Source organism: Camelus bactrianus, chromosome 31 (assembly GCF_048773025.1).
Source record: "Camelus bactrianus isolate YW-2024 breed Bactrian camel chromosome 31, ASM4877302v1, whole genome shotgun sequence".
Lineage (NCBI taxonomy): Eukaryota > Metazoa > Chordata > Mammalia > Artiodactyla > Camelidae > Camelus > Camelus bactrianus.
The window spans coordinates 25,239,019-25,252,321 of NC_133569.1; positions in this window are offsets into that span (position 1 = coordinate 25,239,019).

Below are 13,303 nucleotides of genomic sequence, written 5' to 3' on the forward strand. Positions count from 1 at the left end.
AAATATGAGGTCTGCAGATGCAGAGGCTTCAGATGACAGCTGCGACAGGAAACAGGAAGTGGGGAAAGGGAAGTCCCCACACACCACCAACAGGACGTCTGTGGTCGGTCCCTGCGGGGAGAGGGCTTTCTGGAAGAAGCGGTTATTCTCGGGTGAGCGGCTGGGTAGCACTCAGGAGAGCCACATTCGCTCAATGAAACCCCTGAAATAGTGGGGTCGGGGGCAATCACTCATGTGCTTGGCACCTTGTCTCTCACTAGCAGCCGATGGTTTGTGATGTGCGTCACAGCCATAGAGAGCAACACTGTAACTGAGAGCCCCTGACAGTCACGTATGTGCTGTCCTGCCAGGCTCGGCCATGTGCCCACGTCTTCTGAGCCTCAGTTTCCCCTGCTATGAAATGAAGATCTACCTTTGCCCTTCATGAACCTCAAAGGACATTTCTAAAGGTCCTCCCTGATGATCGTTTAGCCCCCATTCGAGTTTTGCTTGGTGGGCAGTGTTCTGAAACGACTCACAAATTCAGGTCTGACTTGTTTGTGTGGCTGGGAGCGGGTGGCACACACTTTCCATGCCACTCAAGACATCTCCCCCAAACTGCATTAAGCCTGCTGGCACATTTAGCCACCCAGCCCCCCGCCTGGCCCCTGTAGGCATTTGAGTTTGGGGTAAATTTTCACTACTATAGAGTTAGCTGTGAGGCTGTGGTCGCCTTTCCAATATGGTTAATGTACAGTATATTATAGATTACTGAAGCCACAGGACTTCCTAACTGAAAACCCTCATTTATGTTGTGAAAGATAATTTTGTGTAAGTGCATAAATACCCAGAAAAGGCAGCGTAGTATTGGGGGTTGCAGTGAGCAGAGCGGAGCTCAAAGCCAATTTTTGCTGCTTGCTTCAATTTGACTTTAAGTAAAAAAAAATTTGTGCGCGGATTAAAGTGTAAGATAAAAAGAGTCCACTTTTCTTTTTAATTGAAGTATAGTCAGTTACAATGTGCCTATTTCTGGTGCGCAGCGTAGTGTCCCAGAAAGAGTCCACTTTTTAATGGGCTTCTCTACCCATTACATCGGCTTAAGTTCTCCTAAAGAAGTTCATTCAAAAGTGTATATTAGGAAATGCTTATTGCCGTATTTCTCCTAGTAGTGCAAATCAAAAGCCACAGTAGGGGATGAGTGTTAAATAATGGTGTGGGCATAAAGGAAACATTGCAAGACCATAAAAAAAAAAAAGTGCTTTGAAGAGTATTTCACAGCATGATAAAGCCTCAGGCTTAATGCGGAAAAGCAAGACAGAGAATTGTGTGCTTGTGGTTGTGCAAAAACATTGAGTGCACATGACCATCACTGCACCAAAAAATCAAAGTAGAAATAATGGTGATAGCTTGAAGCAGTGAGATTATAGATAGTACCTTTTTTTTTTCACTATGCTCTTCGGCAGTTCGATTTTATAGAATACAGATCCAAACTTCTCAGGGCTAATAACCTCAGCGCCATACTTCTCAACCTGACTCCTGCTCCGGGCATAATTCTGAGCGATTTCTGACCATATGGTAACAGATCAAGAAGCCAGACGTCTGCGAGGCTGTGCTTCTGGGGAGGGAGAGGCAGGAGCGTGACCTTTGACTCCTGAGCTGCTCATCTTGCCAGTGATGCTGGTCTGTTCTCAGCTGAGTGGAAATGGTTGTGCAGCTCTCAGAGGTTAACTCTGGAATGACTGGCATGGAATCTCAGGCGACACTCCAGAGGCACGCAGGCGGGGGCGGCAGCCCTTCCGTAGACAGGGAGTTCGCCAAGATGCACATTTTAGCAAGCAGCAATAGATAAAATTCTTTTACTCCTTTTTCAGCCAAAGCATCTGCTTTCCAGAAATGAATTGCAGCAATAAATTATGAACATTATTTCCACTATTTACATAATGCCTCCAGAATTCTAAAAATTCAAAATATTTAAGTACACCCAACCTTCTTTTGAGACTCTTGTGGGTGCAATTCCATCTTTCAGTGTTGAATTTGTAAAAAAGAGTAGGGCAGTGCTTGAAGGTGTTGCTAGTAGTAATATTGGAACTAAGATTTTATTTACCAGACTTTTATATGACTTTTCTACGACTATGTGCCAGGCACTATTCCAAGTACTTTAAAAACGTCACTTAATCCTCATTATGAGCCTGTTCTGGAGGTGCCCTTGTCACCAGTGTCAAATGAAGAACACAGCGAGGTTAAGCAACTTGCCTGAGATCACACAGCCAGGAGATGGCAAAGCTGGGATATGAACCCCAGACCAGCCGGCTCTGGAGCACCTGCTCAGCTCCGAGAGGGGTGACACAAACCTCTCTGTAAAACCTTTTCTAGAGCCTCTGGGGCAAACCGCTTGGTGCACGAGGGACAAGGAGATCATCTAATGAAAAGAGGATGTCAGTGTGTGGTTCTCCCTGGAGCCCCGTCTGATGGTGCCCATCGTGGCGATCATGAGTGTAGGGTGCCATCTTGTGGTTAAAGAGGATACAGCTTCCAGCTCCGAAAAATGGCATCTTTACGCCTCGCTCTAAGCCCCTCCCGTTTCTAGGGAGCTCGCGAACTCTGACCCCACGCTTCTGTTCGTTTGCAGAAGCAGAAGCAGAAGCCCCACCCACAGGCAGCTCCGAGAAGTCAGGCGGGTCTAGCGGACGCTCCTGTGGGGGCTGCTACCGGCAGAGACGCACGGCGTGAACACACCGAGACCCACCGGCAACGGGGAGAACAGAGCGACCACCGGGAGCGCTGCGCGTCAGCCCCGACACCCCCGCCGCTTCGCAGAGGGGAGAACTGAGTTTCAGGGAGACCCGGGACATGCCCGAGGTCACACAGGCAATCGCAGAGCTGGGATTCTGGCCACCCTCCGCCCGACCTCGTGCAAACCTCGCGTTGCCGCCACGCGTGGACCCGCCCCGGGCTTGCGGCCGGGCGGCTACTCCGCGACGCAGCCCAGGCAGCACTCGGCCGTGCGCGGGGTCCCGGGGGCCCGCACACCCGCTTGCCTCTCGATTACAAATGCTGTGGATCTCCGCGGGTCCTTCGTCGCTCCGAACGCCCCCTTCAGCCACACGATGTGAAGTATATGGATTTTATTTCTTACAAACTCATGGACAAATTTAAACTTGAAGGGACCTACAAGGCAACTGTCTAAAATCCTGCCAATTCTGGGCATGGACCCCGCCCCCCACCATGGACGCGGACCCCGCCCCCAACCAAGACGTCCGTCCCAGACAAGGGTAGCTCGGGCTCCGGCAGCCCTGGCTCATTCACCTCCATCTGTGACCGCACCCTCGGGAGGAATAGCAGGGCTGCTCCTTCATCTCCAAAGGACCCAGCTCCATCCCCAGGCCTGCAGGACCGGCTGCCCCCAGGAGCTTGTCAGAAGTGCGCAGCCTCAAGCCCTGCTGAGCCCCACAGGCTGCGACCTCGGGGTGGCGCCCGTGGCGTGCAGGTGTGTGATGCGCTGCCCGAGACACTGGCCAAGGGTGACGGACGTGAGCCAGGCCAAGGACTGCCCCGCCTTCCAGGCAGCAGGAGCGCCAGGAGGGCGCTGTGCGCTGCGCGGTGTCGCGCAGGCTGAGGACGGGAAGGGCGAACTCCGTGTGGAGAGCTGTGCTGGACGATGACGGGTGCAGGGCGTCTGAGGCACCTGGGGGCAGCCACCGCTGCGCAGTGGTGGATGTGGGACATCCGAACTGGATGCACAATTGAAGGACTCATCAAGGCCATGGCCATTTGCCAGACGACCTCTGAACTGCAGAGAGGGCAAGGTGACAGGCTGCCCGCCCCCTCGAGTCCGCTCTTCTTTATTCCACAGAATAGGTTTTTCCTTCGCACCCGGATGGACGCTGCATTCCCCATCTCCCTTGATCACCTGACGCAGCTCCCACCAGAGAGGGCCAACTTCCATGCCACTTGCCCGAACAGGAGTTGCTCTCTATCGACTTCAGTTTTTTTCCTTCCTGTGGTTGTGGTGGTGACCCATGCAAGCAGGGACCTAGGGACAGCCTTGGCTCCCCACCTGACCGTGTAGACCCAGATGGTCATGACGGAGTGAGTTGTAAGCTGCCTCCGGTCACTGTGTTTTGGAGATTCTTTTAATATTTTTTAATCTCGACACAAGTTCAGACATAAGAAAGTTGCAAGCAGAGCACCACCAAGTATTCCTGGGGATCCTCCACCCAATGCCCCGCTTCACGGCAGGTGTTTTAACCTTTTCTCTCTTCCTCAAATACACAGATTTTTCAGAACCAATGGAGAGTAAGCCTCAGGCACACCGCTCTTTGCCACTATCTAGCTCGGTGTATATTTCCTGAAAACAAGGATATTCTCCTCATTCCATAAACCATAGTGAAATAATAACAACCAGAAAATTGACATTGGTGGGGCTGGAGCTGCTGTCTAATGTATGCACCATAGTGCAATGCTGTCAGTTGTCCCAACGATGTCCTCTGTGGCGAAGGAATCCCAAGGCCACAGCACAGCCACTTATCACATCACTTCTGTCTCCTCCAATCTGAAATCCTTCCTGAGTCCATTTCATGACATGGTTGTTATTTGACATCAGCATCTTAAGAGTTCAGCCCCTGATGTCGCAGACTGTCCCGTGACTTGGGTCCGCCTGATATTTCCTCATGATTCAATTCAGGGGATGCAGGTGGTGATGTCATGTCCTCTGCGGAGCAACGTTATGTGTATTTATATCTATAACCGAATCTCTACGCTGTAACCAGAAACTAACACAACATTGTAAGTCGACTAGACCTGAACAACAACAAAAAGAGTGTGTAAATTTTAGGGGCATTTCGGTTGAGCTGATAGCAGGTGGGTGATGGGGCCACACACCAAGCCCAAGGTCGCTCTGCAAGGTGACGTACCCCCCGTGCTGGGTCCCCATGGCCACTGCCCTCCCTTGTGCAGTCGGTCACCACCAGGACCGGGAAAGCCTGGGAGGAGACACCATGCAGGGTTGGAGGCCTTCCTTCCCCCAGGGGCAGGATCTCAGACCTCAGTTCAGACAGGCTCAGCCAGCCTGGAGCTCAACCCGAGACCCCGCGCCGGTCTGCAGGCTGAGGCTTGTGCAGAAAGTGCGCCCGGGGAGAAAGGGAGCCGAGCCAGCCCCGCCTGGGCCCCGGACACAGATGTCACCACCGCAGCATCGCCCCTCACCCCAAGCGCCGCACACGCTCCGATGGAACTTTTACTGCTGAAAATTGGGCTCAACTAAGCAGAATTAATGTGGTGACCCCTGGCAGGCTGCCTCTGTGGCAGCTGCTCAGGTCACACCCAGGGGACAATCTGAGGCTGAGGCCAGCTGTCCTCTCCCCCCGGGGCAGGGGCTGACTGCATGGTCACTCCACCGCTCAACCAACGCAGGGGAAGGGGGAGCTTTTGCAGACTTCATGGATATTGGAGACAAAGACCAGTCTAGCACCTTCTTGATTATTTCTTAAATCCCTGAAGGTTTCAACAAGGATTCTCTCCACCCTGACTTGTATGACTTATTTAGGAATTCTCCCCTTAACTCAAGAGGTGTGATATTTGGAGAGCGTGTCCCATGATTTTGGTCTGAATATACACCCGTACAATTTCAAACAGCAGCACTAACTCAAAATTTTAGGAGCATGTTGGGAAGCATTTATTTATACCCTGATGCCCACAGGTATATTTGAACTCGCCGAGGCAGGGACAGGAGGAAAGGCAGGGTGGGGCACACAGAGGACCCAGCCACAATCTGCCCAGAGACCTCCATGGCCACCACCCTCAGCTTAGCCTGGGTGGCTCCAAGGATCAAGTCCAGTTGGCAGACAAGACTTCTCAGGTGGTGACCCTGCCACTCGAGCAGGACTTAGATGCAGGGACCGAATGGCCTGGGTGTCCGGGAACTGCAGAAAGGATGGGAGGCAGATTTTAAAGTGCACGTTCTGGGTCAAGTTTGTGAAAACAGGGAGGGGCTCCAGGAACAGCTGAGCAGTTCGCCTCACATGCAAGGCTTCAGCCTCCATGTGTTCTCTTTTTATTTGAGGTATAGTCAGTTCCCAATGGTGCATCAGTTTCTGGCGCACAGTGCAAGGCCTCAGTCCCACATATACACACACATACTCATCTTCATATTCTTTTTCATTATAGGTGACTACAGGCTGTTGAATATAGTTCCCTGTGCTCTATGGAAGAAATGTTGTCTATTTTATATATAGTAGTTAGTACCTGCAAATCTCAAACTCCCAATTTACCCCTTCCCACCCGCTTTCCCCTTGGTAACCATAAGTTTGTTTTCTATGTCTGTAAATCTGTTTCTATTTTGTAAATAAGTTTATTTGTGTCCTTTTTTTTAGATTCCACATATAAGTGATATTATATGGGATTTTTCTTTCTCTGTCTGGCTTACTTCACTTAGAATGATGATCTGCTGATCCATCCATGTTGCTGCAAATGGCATTATTTTATTGTTTTTTATGGCTGAGTAGTATTCCATTGTATAAATTTACCACAGCGTCTTTATCCAGTCATCTGTCAGTGGACATTTAGGTTGTTTCCATGTCTTGGCTGTTGTAAATAGTGCTGCTAGGAACATTGGGGTGCATGTATCTTTTCAAATTAGAGTTCCTTTTAGATATATGCCCGGGAGTGGGATTGCTGGATCATATGGTAGGGCTATTGTTAGTTTTTTAGGGAATCTCCCTACAGTTTTCCACAATGGCCGCAACAAACTACATTCTCACCAACAGTGCAGGAGGGCTCCCTGCCCTGCACACCCTCTTAACACTCAACAGTGACAAGCAGAAAGCATTCCCACTAAAATCTAGAACAAGACAAGGATGCCCACTCTTACTGCCTCTGTTCAGCATAGTGTTGGAGGTCCTAGCCTTAACAACTAGACAAGAAAAAGGAACAAAAGGGATCCAAACTGGAAGAGAAGGGGTAAAATTGTCATTATATGCAGACGACATGATACTATGTACAGAAAACCTTAAAGGCTCCACACAAAACTACTTCAGCCGATGAAAGAATTCAGCAAGGCAGCAGGATACAAGATTAACACACAGAAATTAGTTTTATTTCTTTACATTAACAATGAAATATCAGGAAAGGAAAGGAAAGAAACATTCCCTTTTAGAATCACATCCAAAACAAAAAATACTCAGGAACAAACTTGACCAAGGAGGTGAAGGACTCGTATGGTGAGAACTACAGGACATTGATTAAGGAAATTAAAGATGATTTAAAGAAATGGAAAGATATCCCATGCTCTTGGATTGGAAGAATTAATATTGTTAAAAGGGCCACACTGCCCAGAGCAATCTACAGATTTAATGCGTTCTTAATTCGAGCCCCTGCCCCAGCAGCAAGGTCGTCCTGCCCCTGAGGGGCCACGGACAGCTGCCAGCCAAGGGCGCAGCCTCCCAGTCCGCCCATGAACCGAGGCCAGAGCAGGTGGGTGAGCGGCAGGGTCCCAGGGCTTCCCCTCCTCTGTAGGGCAGCACCTGGACCTCCTGTTCCATCAACTGTGAATCCCATCACATCCCCCTAAAATGTTCACACTTGTTCACCTGAATCCGACTGGCATAGACTCTCCCTGAGCCGAGAAGGTCCTCTTGTGATGGTGTTTCCTTTTTTGATGCCATTTACGGTGCCGGTAACAGAAGTGATGACAGCAGCAGAGCACGTCTGTATGGGGTGCTGTGCTGGCGTTTCTATTTCCATACTCTCACTGTGTTTTCATAACAGCCCGGTGAGGTGGCACTCCTACCATTGCCGTTGCCAGCTGATGGGGAAAGGGACACTCACAGAGCTGTGTGACATGCCTGAGGTCCCAGGACTTGGTCAGGACTGGACCCGGCATTCTAGCCCCAGGGCCCATCTTCTCTCTTTTTTTTCTTTTTTTTTTTTTTTTTTAGTTGAGAGATAATTGACTTACAGCACTGTGTAAGGTGGAGGTGCACAATGTGTTGGTTTGATACGTTTTGCAATATGATTACTGTAGTATCATTGGCTACCACCTCTGTCTTCTCACATAATTACCATCTCTTTGTGTGTGCTGAGAACAGTCAGGGTCTAGTCTCTTAGGAACTCTGACGTTTATAAAGAAAGCCCACCCTCTTAACTACCTTGGAGTGTTACCAAAATCTTGCAGTTGGAAGAACTCTTGTTTGAACGCACACAAGAAGTGTGACAAGCCAGGTTATCGTTTGTTCGTTCATCAAAAGGTGTGAGACGCTGGTTAGACAAGTGTGTCAAGGAGCGTAAGGGTTGTGGTTTTGTCACAAGCAGGCCTAACACTATGGGGCTTGAAAGTTGGGGGTTCATTTCTCTGTCCCACCAGTTCCCAGGCGAGCAGGCCAGTGGGACCAGGTTCGTCCTGGGTCGTTTTCCACCATCGCCTGCAGCGGTGGCACCCAAAGTGGCCGGCGTGAAGCTCGATGAGGAATTTGTACCAGGATGTGAACCAGCACCTTGCTTCCTTCGAGAAAGTCTCGTTTTACAACGAAAGCGTTTCCTGATCGATGTAGTTGATCTGCATTCTGGCTCTGTCAGCGTCTCTCCTCGTGGATGTAGCCGTTAGGGACCAGTCCACAAAGTGTGGGCCCCAGAGCACCCCATCCACCTGGGGTTGCCACGCCCTCTGCCTGAGGTCCCACATCACTTCTGCTCCCGCATTCAGTTGGTGCAAACTAAGCCACCTGTCCACACCTCACCACAAGGCTGTGAGCAACGTGGCCGTGTGCTGGGCCAAAAGGGGTCAGCCGGCCCGACGGGTCGGTGTCCAGGAGCAGGAAAATCCTGAGAGTCCCTGCGTCTCTTATCTGCTCCTTTCTGCACATCGGCACGTGGCTCCCCACGGCAGGGGGTGCTGTGGGGGACGTTCCTATTCTGCTGTCCTTCTAGTCACGTAGGAAGATCACACCCCCTGCTACCTGGAAGTTAGGACCCTAAATCCGGCAAGTGGTGTCCTTGTAAGAAGAGGGAACTTTGGACACAGACACACAGAGGAGAAGGCCACGTGAAGATGGAGGAGAGACTGGAGTCATACAGATGCCAGCCAAGGAAGACCAAGGATGGCTGGGAGCACCAGAGGCTGGAAAAGATTCTGCGCCGAGCCCCCAAAGAAGGAAGCAGCCCTGCCGACGCCCTCATTTCAGACTCTTGCCTCTGGAACTGTGAGAGGGTAGATCCCCATTGTTCAAGCCCCCCGGTCTGTGTACCTCACTACAGCAGCCCCAGCAAATCACACAGTCCCTAAAGGAATTCATGAGGTTTTAAAACATGTCTCAAAATTCTAGACAAAAATGGAGCCCTGACCCCTCAGCTCAAACACGTGACCTGCATCGGAGGAGCAGAACACAGCGGAAGTGATGGCACACGTCTTCTGAGGTCAGGTACTAAGAGGTGACAGCCTGGCTCTCCTGAAGGCTCACCCTGGGACACCAGTCACCATGCTCTGAGGGAGCCCAGGCCACATAGGGAGGCCACATATTCTGGCCCACAACACCAGCAGAAGTTCCAGCCGAGAGCCTCCAGAAGTGGGGAGGGGGGTGTGGAGATGACCGAGCCACTGTGATCGCCACCCTGTGAGGAGCCCTGAGAGGGGACACCCAACTCGGCCAAGCAGCCCCAGACCCACAGGGGTGGTGAGCAGGACGTTGTTGTTGCTTCACTGCACTTGGCTTAGGGACATTTGTTACGCAGCAGTGCAGAACTGATGGGGGATTTACCACTGAGAAGATACAGGAAAGACCACAGAATCTCGACCATGACAGGTGCATGGGGGGTATCACTGGCTATGCAGAAAAGCCCAGACTGGAGGAGAGGAGGGCCTGCCAGACACCATTCAATGTGCAGAAACACAATCCAAAGACAGACTCCAGTTCTCAGAAACCTAATGCACCTAAATGCAAAGGAAGGAAATGCTCTCCCAGTGGCCCCAGGAACGTGGAAGCTTCCTCTTTCACAAGGGGTCAGGAGTAAGAAAGGGCCTGCTGGGGGGTCCCTGCCTCTGTCACACCAAGGCCAGGCTGGACCAGGAGATGGGGATGTCAGCCCCGCCTCCCACCTCCCAGGGCAGCCCGCTGCTTCTCCAGCTACATTTGGAAGTGGGGGGAGCATACAGACCATTCATTCTCCAAGGGCCTGCACTGTGGCAGGTCTGAGCTGTGCGCTTCCGGGGCAGAGGCAAGGCGTCCATGCACAAATGCAGCACGACGCCCTGGGTGAGCTGCAGCCCCAGCCGTCCTGGGGGCCGGCTCCCCCGTGGGCTCCATCCAAGCAGAGTGTCCTACGAGGGTCTGCAGCAGCCCTCAGGCCTGGGGACATTTAAGTGCAGGGAGTACAAGGTAGAGATACTCATTTTTTATTTGCCTCCGGAGATACTTCCTGGCGGCTTACAAATAAACACAACTCTGTGCTGCCTGAAACCAAACCACAGTGAGAAACTTGAGGCAAAGGAAAGCAAAGAAGACGGGCGAGGGGGGCGGTGGCAGCTTGGTGTCAAAGGACAGAAAGAGGCCAGGTCCTGCTGCAAAAGCAAAACACGCAGGCAGCCTCTCCTGCGCACTTACGTGCCAAGTTGTGATCTGTCACCAGAGATAGAGACAGAGAGACAGAGCGAGAGAAAAGAACAGACAGACAGACTCCGAGAAAGCAGCCCTAACCCTCGGCCGGCCCCCTTCCCCGGGACCTCAGAAACCCGTTCAAGGTAAATTCTACAACAAAAAAAAAAGAGAAAGAGAGAGAAAGAAATGAACTTATATAGGAAACAGAAACAGACTCACAGACATAGAATACAGACTTGTGGTTGCCGGAGGGGAGTGGGGTGGGACAGACCAGGAGTTCAAATTTTGTAGATACTGACAGGCATATATAAAATAGATAAACAAGTTTATACTGTACAGCACGGGGAAATGCATTCAAGATCTTGTAGTAGCTCACGGTGATGAAGAATGTGGAAATGAATGTATGCGTACCCCTGTGCGACATTGCACTGTGCACCAGAGACTGACAAAGCATTGGAAGCTGGCCATACCTCAATTAAAAAGTAAAATAAATAAATAAATAAAGATACTGAACAGGGACTGTCCTCTGAGAGAGGCCAGCTTGAAAGGTAGATTTGGTTCCATCATTTTTTTTCCCCCAAAAAAAGAATCAATCAGAAGCCCTGATTTTCAGGCGGTGTGGTATGGAATCCCTAACGCGCACAGTAAATGTCACCCAAAAATAGCCAAATAGAGAAGCAAAAATGACAATGACGCTGCTCATCACCTTGAGCTGGAGGCTTCCGTTAAAACGTCCTTCCGCTCTGGATCAGCAAGCACCAAGACTAGTGTGAGACGGTCCAGGCCCATCTTATTGCAGATCCGGTTCACGGCAGGGGTCCGGGGAACGACCACCGCTTCAGTCGTGATTGTAAGGAGCATCATTCTAAAAATCGATGTACTGAATTTAAAGTGCATCTTCTGTCCACTGTCACCTCTTTTATTCATCATTGGAGGCTGTTTGGTTTTCTGGGGCCGCTGTGAAAAATTACCACACACTCGGTGCCTTAAAACCCTATGTATTTATTATCTGACAGTTCTGTAGGGCAGAAGTCTGACACGGATCTCATCAGGCTAAAGCCAAAGTGCGGGCAGGGCTGGCTCCTTCTGGAGGCTCTCGGGGGGAATCTGTTTCCTTGCCTTTTCCAGCTTCTAGAAGCTGTGGGCATTTCTCAGCTCGCGGCCCCTTCCTCCAGCTTCAAAGCCAGCAACCACGGCTGAACCCTTCTCACTCATCACTCTGACCCCCTCCTCACCAACCTCTTCCCTCATCAGGGCCCCGGTGGTTACACGGGGTCCACCGAATAGTCTAGAACAATCTCTTGAAGTCACTGATTAGCAACCTTAATTCCATCCCCAAACTTCAGTGCCCTTGGCCATGTCTGCTAACTTGTTCACAGAGTTAAATGTCACCATGTACCCGTCCTCGGAGGGCCACTGTTCTGTCTACCACAAGGGTCCTGCGAGGAGAATAAATAAAAGGCTTAGAGTTCAGAAAGGAAGAGATAAAACCAGCGTTATCCACAGAGATATGATAATCTGTGCAGAGAGATCTAAGGAATCTATGAAAAGCTGCTAAAACTAGCAAATGAATGTAACAAGACTGTAGAACACAAGGTCCACACACAAAGGTCCATTGTATGTTCATACACTAGAGTCACAAAGTGATTTGGAATTTTCTATGTGTTAGAAATGCGGTGAAAATCGGCAAATGGAAGTTTTTAAAATTCCATTTACAAGGATATCAAAGAATATGAGACACTTATTTCAGATGCACTTATACAAAATTTATGTAATTTTGTTATTAAATCAAACAAGAGGTGTACAAACTATTAAACAACCTTGAGAAAAATTACATAAAATCCAAATAAATGGAAAGATATATCATTCTTATGACTCTGCATCATTATACTGTCAATTCTTCCGGAATTGGTGGATAGATTTGGTACTGCCCCAAACCAAACCTCACGAGACCTTTTTTTTTTTAAAGAAACTGAGGAGCTAGTTATAAAATGTATGTAGAAACACAAAGGGCTTAGAACGGCCAAGACAGTTTTAAAAAAGAAGAGCAGGGTTTAGGACCACACTCCTGATTCTAAGAGGCACTATAAATCAACAGTCATCCAGGCAATGTGATATCAAGGCTTAGGGGAAACAGGCTTATAGATCAGAAGAGGGAAAATGGTGAGCTCAGAAACAGACCCACTCATATAGAATCAATTAATTTTTGAGAAAGTTGCCAAGGTAATTCAAGGGAGAAATGATAATCTTTTCAACAAATAGTGCTGAAAAATTGGCTATCCCCACGCAGAAACAAAACAAAACAAAAGAGTTAAACTCAACTCCGAGCTCACACTATTTAGAAAGACTCATTTGAAATGGCTTGTAGCTCTAAACATAAAAGCTAAACTTATGAAACTTTTAGAAGAAAACATAGGAGAAAAGCCTGGCCACCTGGAGTTGGGCAAAGATTTCTTAAGCTGAATCCCAAAGCATGAACCATATATTTTAAAAATTAGTAAATTGGACTTCATGAAAATTAATAATATTTGCTCTGGTATAAGCCAAATGAAAAGGCATAGACTGTGAGAAAGTATTTGCAGAACATATAAAGGATTTCTATCCAGAATATATGAAGAGCATTACAACTCAATAATGAGATAACCTAAATTTCTGATAACCCAATTTTTTAAAAGAAGCAAAAGTTTGGATATTCATTAAAGAAGTTATCAGATGCTCAACATCATTAGGGTGCAGCC